Source organism: Thunnus albacares, chromosome 24 (genome assembly GCF_914725855.1).
Source record: "Thunnus albacares chromosome 24, fThuAlb1.1, whole genome shotgun sequence".
NCBI classification, from domain to species: domain Eukaryota; kingdom Metazoa; phylum Chordata; class Actinopteri; order Scombriformes; family Scombridae; genus Thunnus; species Thunnus albacares.
In genome coordinates this window covers 3,927,482-3,938,751 of record NC_058129.1, presented here as the reverse complement: position 1 = coordinate 3,938,751, position 11,270 = coordinate 3,927,482, and the positions used below count along the sequence as shown (strand labels likewise).

General features: G+C 40.8%; 1 protein-coding gene across 2 annotated transcripts in view; it reads left to right on the top strand.

The window, feature by feature from the left end:
• LOC122976443 (fidgetin-like) overlaps positions 1–11,270 on the top strand; it is a 49,248-nt gene that overhangs the window by 30,041 nt on the left and 7,937 nt on the right. The gene's annotated exons all lie outside the window — the stretch shown is intronic.

Genomic DNA, 11,270 nt, shown 5'->3' with positions numbered 1-11,270 from the left:
GCCAGCTTGATATTCAGCTGCTGAAGCTGACTGGATGCCCTCACTTTGAGACAAACTGCTGGCAGACTGCTCTGACTTGAACAGACAGGACATGAATCTGTTCGTATGAGATGACTGTGTCAGTGAAGGTAGTTTGTGTCCCAAGGAAGCCCGAGTTTCTGTTCGAGTGGGTAGGGAGGCTGATCTGAGCAGAGAAGAGCATGTACAATAGCACAAATGTGTGTTCATAAATCTGTATACATGAGCTCACAAATATTTGTGGTCTATAGCACACCATATATATATATATATATAATATATATATATGTGTGTGTGTGTGTGCTTGCACCACACTCTCCAAACGTGTGTGTGCTTACGTCCTCCAGCCGGCAGCTTGCAGAGAGCTCTAGTGAGAATCTCCTGCCCCCTCGACACGACCAGTTCAGTCTCAATGCCACCGATCGATGGGCGTATTGATCCGCTGTTTGACTGTTTAGACAACCTGTGTGAATTCCAGCATAATGCGAGCCACAGTGGATTTAAAGACGCGCGCGCAGGCTTTCACCGACTCGTGTCCGTATACCTGCTTTAAACGTGAACATGTCATACCTGAGCGCCTGCAGCTCCAGATATACAGTGTATATGCGAGTTCAGATGGAGGAGAAACAGCTGTAGGATGAGCTTCACAGCCTGTCGAGGCATCGTGATGACTCACTGTGGGCCGGAACTCGCAGCAGCTAGCCGTAGAGCTTGAATCCAACTCTGTGACCTTAAGCGACATGTCCTCCCCCTTACCCTGTCACCACTATATCCTGTTGTATCTGCTGTCACAAATTAAAGGCGTGACATCAAGATAAATGACTCCAAAGTTTATTCCTAACTCATTGTTACTAGAGAAGTGGATGAATAATTATGCAATTAAAGGGATTTTTAAAGTAAATCTAAATTCAAGCCATGACCTTTAACCTGCCCTCCCTCATGATTTTATTCTAAGTGTAAAGGCAAAATTATACTTTTGAAAAACAGTCTGAGAGACTAATTCCTCCTCATATTTTTCCCATTTATTGGGACACAGTGAGAGAAGGCGTGAGTTGGCAGATCTCGCCAGAATCTATATGAAGTGTGCAGGATTTGACACTTCAAACATACACCGTGAAGGATCCTGTGAGTTCACAGGCTGGGGGTAGAGGTTATCCCAGCCAGGGCCTCTTCAGTAATCCACACACACACACCCTCGCACGTGTGCCACTCATGGCGGGCGTTAATCTCCACCAACTGCTGTTGAACTCTAATCTCACCTGCTTGCCAAGTGTTTCATACACTGCAAAAATCCATCTTAACTAGCCGTTTGACACAGTGAATACTTTAAAATCTTTAATTAAAGTTTTATTTTGTTAGTACTAGTGGGGGATTTTTGTCTTTGTTTCAACATAGACTTTTTTTATTATGCAAAATGTAAATTTGCATTTGATTTGTAAATTTCTCAGCTCTTGAGCAGAATGTTTTACGTATTTTGAGAGGAAAAAAAAAAGAATTTTAAGGGAATTGTTTTGAACCTGGAAAGGTTGTTGTCTTATTAAAACAGACAGTTTTTGCAGTGTAGTTAGTATTTGGCACAGAGTTGGCTGGCTGTTGTTAAGAGTAGCAAACTATGAAGCTGTGGTCCAGTCTACCCGTCTGACTGAGTGCATCCCCCTCCCCAACTCCCCTCCCTTTCCAAACCACCCACACACACACACACACATAAACACACACACACTGAGACACACGCATACAGCCCAGTGCAGACAGACATAAATGCATCCACAGATGGTGACACTCCGGCAGTCACTCCTGGGCTGTCTGTCTACGTGCCAGCGATGATAAGACACATACACACACACACACACACACGCACACACACAGACATATGCACACACATACACACAGCCTGGCGGCAACAAACACGGTGATGCATCATTGAGCATCGGCTGGTTTTTTTTTTTTTTTTTTTCCTAACTGCTGAGGGGAAATCAGTGTGGTGTTAAGTAACCATTCATGTGGAGCTGAGACCACACACAAACAAACATCGCACCTACACTTCTAAAAATACATTTGCCTCGGCAGAAGAATATAATATGATTGAATAATATGAAAGTTCTCTCACAGACATGGACATTTATCTAGATATCATTTGCTTTTCCACGAGTGGGATCATTGATATGTTAATACAGCTCCAGTATCACTATTTAATTCCCATGACAGATATCTCTTGTGCGCTTTCAAACTCTTACTTGGATTGTGATATATTCATTTGTTGATGCATTGTTAATGTTTCCACTCTGGACCGGAGTATGCTGTGTAGGTAATCGCCCACTCTGGGCTGCGGCGCCGCTGTTTGTGATGTGGATCTTCCTGAGGATTGTATTTGCATAATGAGGGAGGCTGGAGCGTTCTCTTGTGCAGAGTGTCTCCGCGCTGCTGCAGTAAATGACCTCTGAATAGTTGTTTTGGATTAGCCATCAAAGTCTTCTCTCGAAGTGGCCAATAGATAGGTACTTCCAGAAATGAGTCACTTGAAAATGATCATCGCCGCCATTGCCGTATAAGATAATGGATAACCATTACACTCCATTTTCCCCAGCTCCTCACCCACACAATGCCTGCTCTTGAAATATGATGCATCCACTGTGCTTAGTGAGCACTTAATGTCCAAAAGCACCGTGTTTGTTGAGATTTACAACTGCGCCGGCAGGAGGGGGGTAGAAGAAAGAGTGCGTCGTCGGCGTATAATGTTGTTCACTCAATAATTATCTCATTTTATTTACGAAGACAGACAGCTTTAGACGAGGTTAGAGGCTTCCTCTCTATTATCTCCACCTGACACCCCTCTACCGCTCCCCGCCTCCCCTCCACACCCGGCCCTAAATGACGTCCTTCATGTCGAGGACTTTTCAAAGTTTCCATCGAGGAGGAAAGACGAGGGCGCAGGGGGAGGAGGGGAAGGGGAGGGGGGTACATCCTCAACACCTCAGCAGCTTGTATGGAAAGAGTGTTGGGGAGGGAAAAAAAAAAAAAAAAAAAACCCCAACAAAATCACACCACAGCTTTTGCATTGGTAGCCGGATCAATGTCATTTCTAAAAGGATTAGGCCTCCTCTCAGAAATCTATTTTAATTACTGAACACACAGGTAAACAAAGTGGTGGTGGTTCACAGGTATGGATCCGGGCGTCAGAGGAGTATCGATAGTATGTGGCCCCATGTTAACCTCGGGGGCCAGTGTGAAAGATGCTGTTGACTGCACCTCAGGTAGAAGCGCATCGGCAGCAGCTGTTTGTAGGGACAAACCGATGTAGATCCGCGACTGCTCCCGCTGTCACCTGACACAGATGCAGACAGGGACAGTAGAGGTTTAACTGACATCAGTGTAGGAGGATGTTAGGTCATTTACCTTAAAGAGGGAACAAACTGCATTGCAGGTAGTGCAAGTATTAGCAACTCCAGGTCTACTCACATACTATTAAGAGTTTATAAGTTGTTACTAAAGGCTTAATTAAGTTAATAAATTGTTATTAGTGGCTTTAAGTTAGTTAAAGCATGCTAAGTATGCTTCATTAAGGGGTTATAAGTTGTTTAAGGTTTTATTAAGTTAATAAAATTGTTTAGTAATCTTTATAATAGATAAAGTAATTAGAAAAAACATGTAAACCCTTAATCAAATATGCCCTAAATAAGGATTTTAAGTTGCTATTAATGAATTTATTAAGTCAATAAATTGTTTCTATTAATGTTTATAGATAAGTCATATGAATCAGTGAATGATTTCATGACTTAATGAAGTCATTAGAAATAACCCATAATTAAGTTTGCCTTATGGAAGGTTTATATATTGCTACTAATGGATGTTTTAAGTCAATAGATTGTAAATTTATGCCTTATAGATCAGTAATAAGCCATTAATTAACAACGTTTGGGTTGCAAGGTTGTGAAAAATCCATATATATTCATCCATCCATATCTATAATACATGAATACATTTACATTAAGCACATTTCTGCATGAGAATTTTGGTTCTATCTCCATTTTCAATCATGACACGGCGAAGGACAAAATAGTGGCCGCGACGACGTCTTTATTATATGATGAAGTCAGTAATCACACTTCACCTGCCACAAAACCAATGTGCCATTCAGCTGAAGTCACATGTTTCTTTTTGATGATCTGATGATCTGTACATGAATTTTTTTTCTCTCCCCGGCTTCTGAAAGGTTTTCTTTTCTAAGTGATGAAAGAGGAGATGTAGAGATGCTGTTAGGGTCGCGACACTGTTAGAGCACAGTGGTAGTGAGAGTCTTTACAGATGTTTTGTTCACTAGATAAGAATAATCTGTTTGCCTCAGCGGGCCTGATGTTCCTACGCGCGTTTGTGTGTGTCCTGCACGTGTCTGTCTTCATTCTTGCCTGTATGGTTATGTGTGTATGTGTGTTAGTCTGAGTGTGTGTGTGCAGGGCTGTCTTTGAGGAAAGGAACCCCGCGTCGAGCCGGGTGATTAGGCACGCTGCGCTAGTCACAGGAAATGGAGTAGCTGACGGACAGGCCGAGTGCATTATAGATGAATGCCATGCGTTAGCGGCTCCAAGCCCCCGCCGAATATCTCTCAATTTCCTCTCTGAATGACAAAAGAAGCCACGCACAATTTCCTTGATCCGGAGCATTTGTTTAACTGCGCCCTACCCATTTAACCCACCCATTCAATAGTCTGTCTAGTAAAAGGAAATTTAGACAGTGTCAATTTATACAGCTCTAAGGAAGATCTGATACTGCCAGGCAGGGGCGACGATGATATGCCTCTGGAATTTTAGTTAGAGATTTATAGCGGTTAAGTCTGATTTTTCTTCTTGCGAGCTAAATTTAGTGTCATCATTAAATATACTCTTGTGATCCCGCCCTAATATTTTCGAAGCCTTTTAGCGTTTTTTTTCCCCCTCTATACCACAATGAAACCCATTTCTCAAAGCGGAATTTCTGTTTTTACAGTAAATCCGCTCCTCAGCTAATATTTGAGAAGACACGTTGATTTCAAAGTTTGATGGTCAAAAGCTGCGAAAACTTTGTAGTATCAGGAGGTCAAAGAGCACTGATTACAATGAATATTTGATTTTTTTTTCTTTATAAAAAAGATGCTGTCATTTGTCAAATATCCTTATATTGCAGCTCCGAGCTTGTCATCTTTACAGCGATCTCTCTACCCCCCCACCACCCCCCCCTTTCACTGTCTTTGAGTTAGTGACAGCTCATCTCTCCCGGTCACTGCTCGCCGTCTAGACTTTGAACTCGCTCTGTTTACTCCCTTATCTGTTTTTGTTGTTGTTGTTATTGTCGTTTGCTTTCCGATAGACTAGTCGTTGTAATGGTAAGCTGTGGCTGAGCTTGAATTTGCAGGCTTCAAAGACCTGGATTTTTGGGGCTTCTTGCTTCTTTTCAGAGAAAAAGTCTGCGGTCTACAGGGGGATGGAAAGAGAAATTTAGTTGATCTTTTAACACAGTTTTCTCATTAATTTGTTTAATTCATTCCATGTAGTTTTGACTGAAAAGAAGAAAGGTTGTTAACAATTTGATGTGTTTTAATATTGATGCTCTTTGTCACTTGTGCGGCCTGTGATTGTTGCTCCGGAGAGGACGCGTTACAAATGAATTCACCAAAGCTCAGAGAGAGTTTTGATTGCGGTGTGTGTCTGCGTGTGTGTCTGCGTGTGTATGTGTGTGACACCAGCTCATGACTAATTTCATAATTAATTGCCTTTTGGAGGACCTAATCACATTATTTGACTCGCTACTGCAGGTTGTGTGCCAATACAGCGTAGCCCGTGGCTTAGTCACAGTGTGCGGGACTCATTAACAAGGTGGTCCGGAGGTTGTCAGACACACACACACACACACACGCAAGGCCTGTGCGCTTGAGAAAACACACGCAAAAGTAAAACAATAGCTACATAAGACTGCATATTTAGTCTTTTTCATACACACATACACACACACACGTTCAGTGATTTAGAGGTTAAAAGATGCCCTCTGGTGTATTTGATAAGGATTTTGAACAACTGGTTGGTTAGATTTCCCCCGAGGTGTGTGAAAACAGGTCTCTCTTGATGAAGTTATCACTTGTAATGCGTCTCTTTCTCCTCCTCCGGTCTTGCATACACTCAAAAACAGAGATACAGAAAGAGATTTTTTTTTTTAAAAAAAGAACACGATAGTTTGTTTTTGAAGGTCTTTCTGTGTATGTTTATGTTAGAAAGACGAAGAAGGGCGCACGCGTCTCGTCTCAGATTGTGCGTGTGTGTGTGTGCAGGCATGTCGGTGCAGACATGTGTGCCGGCATCTCTTCCACACACACACACACACACACACACACACAAACACGCGGCTTAATTATGACGTTACCAAAATGGGCAGTTTGCTCTGACACCCCGCTTGCAGAATCACACAGCGGACAGACTTAAAAGAGCTCATTAGCTCTCTCTAAAGAGCTGTTTACTGCACATACACACACGCACAGTAATAGGCAGCTCTGTTGATGCAGATGGATGCCGAGTGTAATGAGAATGATTAGGCTTCTCTATGTGTAGGCTGGAGAAGAGGGAGGAAAAAAAAAAAAAAAAAAAAGCACCAGCAGACTTGGCGCTTTCAGAAGGTGGAGAAGATTTCTGTTGGATGTTGTTACAGCTGAGTGCACGATCTTTCTCCCTCTCCCTCTCTCTCTCTCTCTCTCTCTCTTTCTCTTTCTCTCCACAACACAAACACACACACGACACAAATCTCTCGCTTTCTCTCGCTCGCACACTTTACCGCATGTTGCCCGCGTCCGTCCCAACGCTTTGCAAATTTCCCTCAGGCCTTAAAACCCTTGAAAGATTGTAGACATAGAAAAATATAAGAGAGAGATGTTGGGAAATACGCCGCAACCTTGTAGCTCCATCGAGGTGCTATGATAATAATAATAATAATTAACAAAAAAAAGAAATGAATGAATGGAAAGAATTCAGCAACTCTTGAGGAAAATTTGGACACGGCTTTTAACTGCATGGTGTATGCATGTTATCCTGTAACCTTGACGAAGGCTATTGCAGCCAAAACACACTCATTTCAAACATTAAAGCTCAGGCAAATTGGGCTCCACAAGTAGCAGAATTCTTTTCATATTTTAAATAAGAAAAAGGCCTTGAAAGTTTTTGGAAATGAATGGCTGGCATTCATACAAAGTAGTTCCTTTTATTAACATCCGGAGAAAAACACTACAATGGATATTTGTGCCGATATCGCTCAGTGTCCAGTGTGTCGGTTTTGAGTCCTTGTTTTTACGTTTTCACAATGATCTCAAGGACTTTTCAATGACTTTCAAGGTCTTTCAAAGTGAGAAAAAGGAGCGCCGTAAGCCGAGCTACCTCAGAACAGTTTGCCTTTCCTCGCCATAGTCGACCCCTCCCATCCTGCACCACCACATAAAGTGACTTTGCTTTGCTCATTGCCCTTGGTTTACATCACATTGAATTAGAGGATACACCCTGAATGATACCAAAGTCAATCCTCCATCTCTTCCATATGTTTTGGAAAAGGAGCAGCGAGTTCAAAGCGTTCAGTTCAAAGCATCTGTCCTCATTTGAATAACGTAGAGTAATCGCTATTACCTTATTTAAATAGTGCAAGTTATCATTTGGCCTTCATTTGCATTGCTGGGGTAATCACTGCGTCTCTGCATTAACCTCATTATAGAAGAGATGAAAGCCCTGATGGAGCCTGACACACTCTTTTATATATGTTATCTTTATTAATGATGGAATTAGAAAGATTCATGTTTCTTTAAATGGAGGACATATCGGAGTTTGATGGAGTGTCAAACTATGTGGAGGGAAGAGTGCGTGTAATTCACAAGGCTTGTATTCTCTTATTTTTATGCTCCCTTTCCTCCTTTCTGAAAGCCCCCCCTCCCCTCCCTCCCCCCAACCACCTCATCTTCCTCCAGAGCCTGCTGTCTCTCTTTCTATTCATCCTTCTCGAAATCCCACATTCTCCACTGCCCCTCACTTTTTTCTTTTTTATTTCTTTCCCCATCCATTTCTCTGTACGCTTCTCCGCGCTGGAAAGTTGAAGCAGAGCCTGGCTCTTAACATGAAGCCTAAACAGGCCAATTCATCATGACAGTGCAAAGAAGCATCCAGAGCCGCACCGATACTGGATTTTTGGAGCTGATGCCGATACTGATGTTAGGGAGTAAAAAAGAAATATTTAGATATATCAAAAATAATAGTGAAGTCACTGGTAAAACATCTGATGACTTCTAGTCTCTACCAGTGGTGGAAGAAGTATTCAGATCTTTTGTTTAAGTAACAGTAGCAATACCACAATGACAAAATGTTCAATTACAAGTAAAAGTCCTGCATTCAGCAATAGGGGTGGAAACTATTACTGAAGTCGAGTGGAAACTATTACTGAAACAGTTTAGTTGTGCTGCAGTGGAAAAAGAAAGCCACCTTTCTGTTTCTTGCAAGGAGTCAGGACACAAACTAGCTCCACCTCCAGCAGCCACAACAGGAACATACTGCTCTAACACTCATGCTTCAGTATTAATAATCTAATGATGTCATATATAATAATATATATAATATATGGAAAAATTTAAAGTCATGTTAAAAGTCCATGTAACTGAGAATTGCAACTGCCTTACTTGAGCTGTATTTATTCTCTTCCTTGTGTGTTTGATGTCTGTTGAGTTTTATTTCTACTTTTTTATCGTTGTTCTGAACAGTTTCACTCAAAGGTGACCGTCACAGTGAGAGGAGGGGGACGGGGAGACGTGGTATCGTTTCACTACTGAGATAACGGAGCATATTTTAATAATAGTGTTGCTCTCAGTCAGTGTTAGGGGTCTTTAGTTTGATATTCTGACAGCAGTGACGCTACAGGGTAACCAGGGTAACCAGACTACCTTGGCTAAGTCGGCTAGCATACATCCATTGAACAGCTAAGTGGTGAATTATTGTTCCACACATTGGAGTAAGTGGATTATGAAACTACTTTGACAGTAACTGTTTGGGTCACAGAGTGTATTCTTTGTACAACTGCATGCTTTGAACCATAACATCCGTACTGTGACGGTTTGGGACGAATACACACATTGTTAACCCCTAGTCAGCAAAATGTACTAAAGTATCAAAAATAAAAGTACTCATTATGCTAAATGGCCCAATTTAGAGTGTTTATTTATATATTTATCATATATAAATTATTGTAATTGTAATTATAGTTGTGATCTGAAAAGTAACTAGCAACTATAGCTGTGAATTAAATGCAGTGGAGTAAAAAGTACAATATTTTACTCTGAAATATAGTGGAGTAGAGGTGTAAATTAGCAGAAAATGCTGTGCAAATATTCAAGTAAAATACAAGTACTTCTATATTGTAGTAAAGTACAGTACTTGAGTAAATGTACTTGGTTATTATTCCACCACTGCTCTCTACTAAACCATGTATTCTCTACTCTATCAAGCTAGCTATGAGCTTCATGCTACAGCTTTGTTGTGATTCTGAACCATTAATTCAATGGATTGAACTCCAATCAGAGATCAAAATACATCATCTTTAGCAATATTTTGCTGTTAATGTATTACGGTCACAAACAGTAACTCATGGTTCAGTGTTGATGAGTTCAGAGATGAAGAGCGGCAGCGCCTCTGCTATACACGTTCAGGGGAAACTTTCAACATGTCTGGTTCAAAACCAGACTTTTAGATTTTAACCTTTGTAAATGCAACTGGAATTGTTCATTTGGAAAGTGCACCAAACTGCAAGTCCTGAACAAAACAGTTTCATGTGAATACATGTAACGTTACCGTTAGTTACAGCCCTATGTTATAACAAAGTGTTATAGGCAGAATTGGAGATACTCACACATTAGTTCATAGTTCATAATTAAATGTGATTAAATGTATCTCTATGTTGATATAGTATATCATTAATATTTATGTTGAAATTAATCTTCAGTTTCATACATTTGAACACATTAATGATTTACAGGTAGCCAAGTTAAATAACTATCTTGCTATGCTAGGCTAGTTACTTTTCACCAGGACTAGTTTAGCTGTTGTTTTTCTCCATAATGATTAGTTTTACTGCCTCATTTATATTACCAAAATGTTGGTTCATCAGAATTTTTATTTTTAATTACAGATAAAAGATTTGCAAATGTATCTTAAGCTAAAGCAAGCTATGGATATACCTCACTAGCTAGCTTTAACTTGGACTAGTGTAGCCTTAGTTGTTTGTTTTCCTTCACAATGACAGGTTTTAGCTACTGTACTGCCTTAGCTAAACATACATTTGTCTAGTTGACTGTTTCTCTGTGGCTGAGACTGTATTAATGTGCAATGGCAGTCCAGACATCACCAAGCCAGGTGGTAACTGTGCAGCTAAAGTGAAGTTACTGTAGTTTGGTTTTTAGCTCTGTTTTGTAGTTAAAGCAAATTTAACATTTCGTTATTTTTTATATGGTTAATCAGATATCACAAAGTCGGATTCTGCTCTTAACTCAATTTTGACCTGATATGTAGTTCTCCCAGTGCCTGCATGGGTTCTCTCCAGGTGCTCCAGCTTCCTTCAGCTGACCAAAAACATGCAGGTTAGCTTAATTGGTGACTCTAAATTGAGTGTGAATGGTTGTCTGTCTCTATATGTCAGCCTTGGTGCTGACATATAGAGTCAGGGTGCCGCTCACCCAATGTCAGCTGGGATTGGCTTCAGTTCCCCTGTGACCCTCTATAGCATAAGCGGTAAAGAAAAATGGATGGATGTATAGATGTAGTTACTGTGTTTTGGCTTTGTAGGGCAGAATAATAGACCTACATCTAACTTTGAACTTTGCAAGGTGCTGTTCAGTGATGAAAGACAAGAAAGAACGGTGTCAAGAGGTATTCTATTCTCAGGTCATACCACAAAGATTTCTAATTATGACATTATTTTGTGTTCTGAGAAATTCACTCAATATTCACAACCTTAGCCCATATATCAGTAGGGTCTTTACTATAAAAATGTGACTTATAATTATGTCATTTACAAGCTGAGGTCAAGTACTTGACAACCACGTTGTAATTTCTTGATCGCACGTTGAGGTCAATAATTAGATTACGGAATGGAAGATTACTGAATGCCCCTTTAAATGACTTGTGAAGGTGGATATATTCTGCAACAGAATCAAAAGACACACTGTGGATTGACCCCGCATCAATGAGGCCGTTCCATAGCGGGTCCGTGCG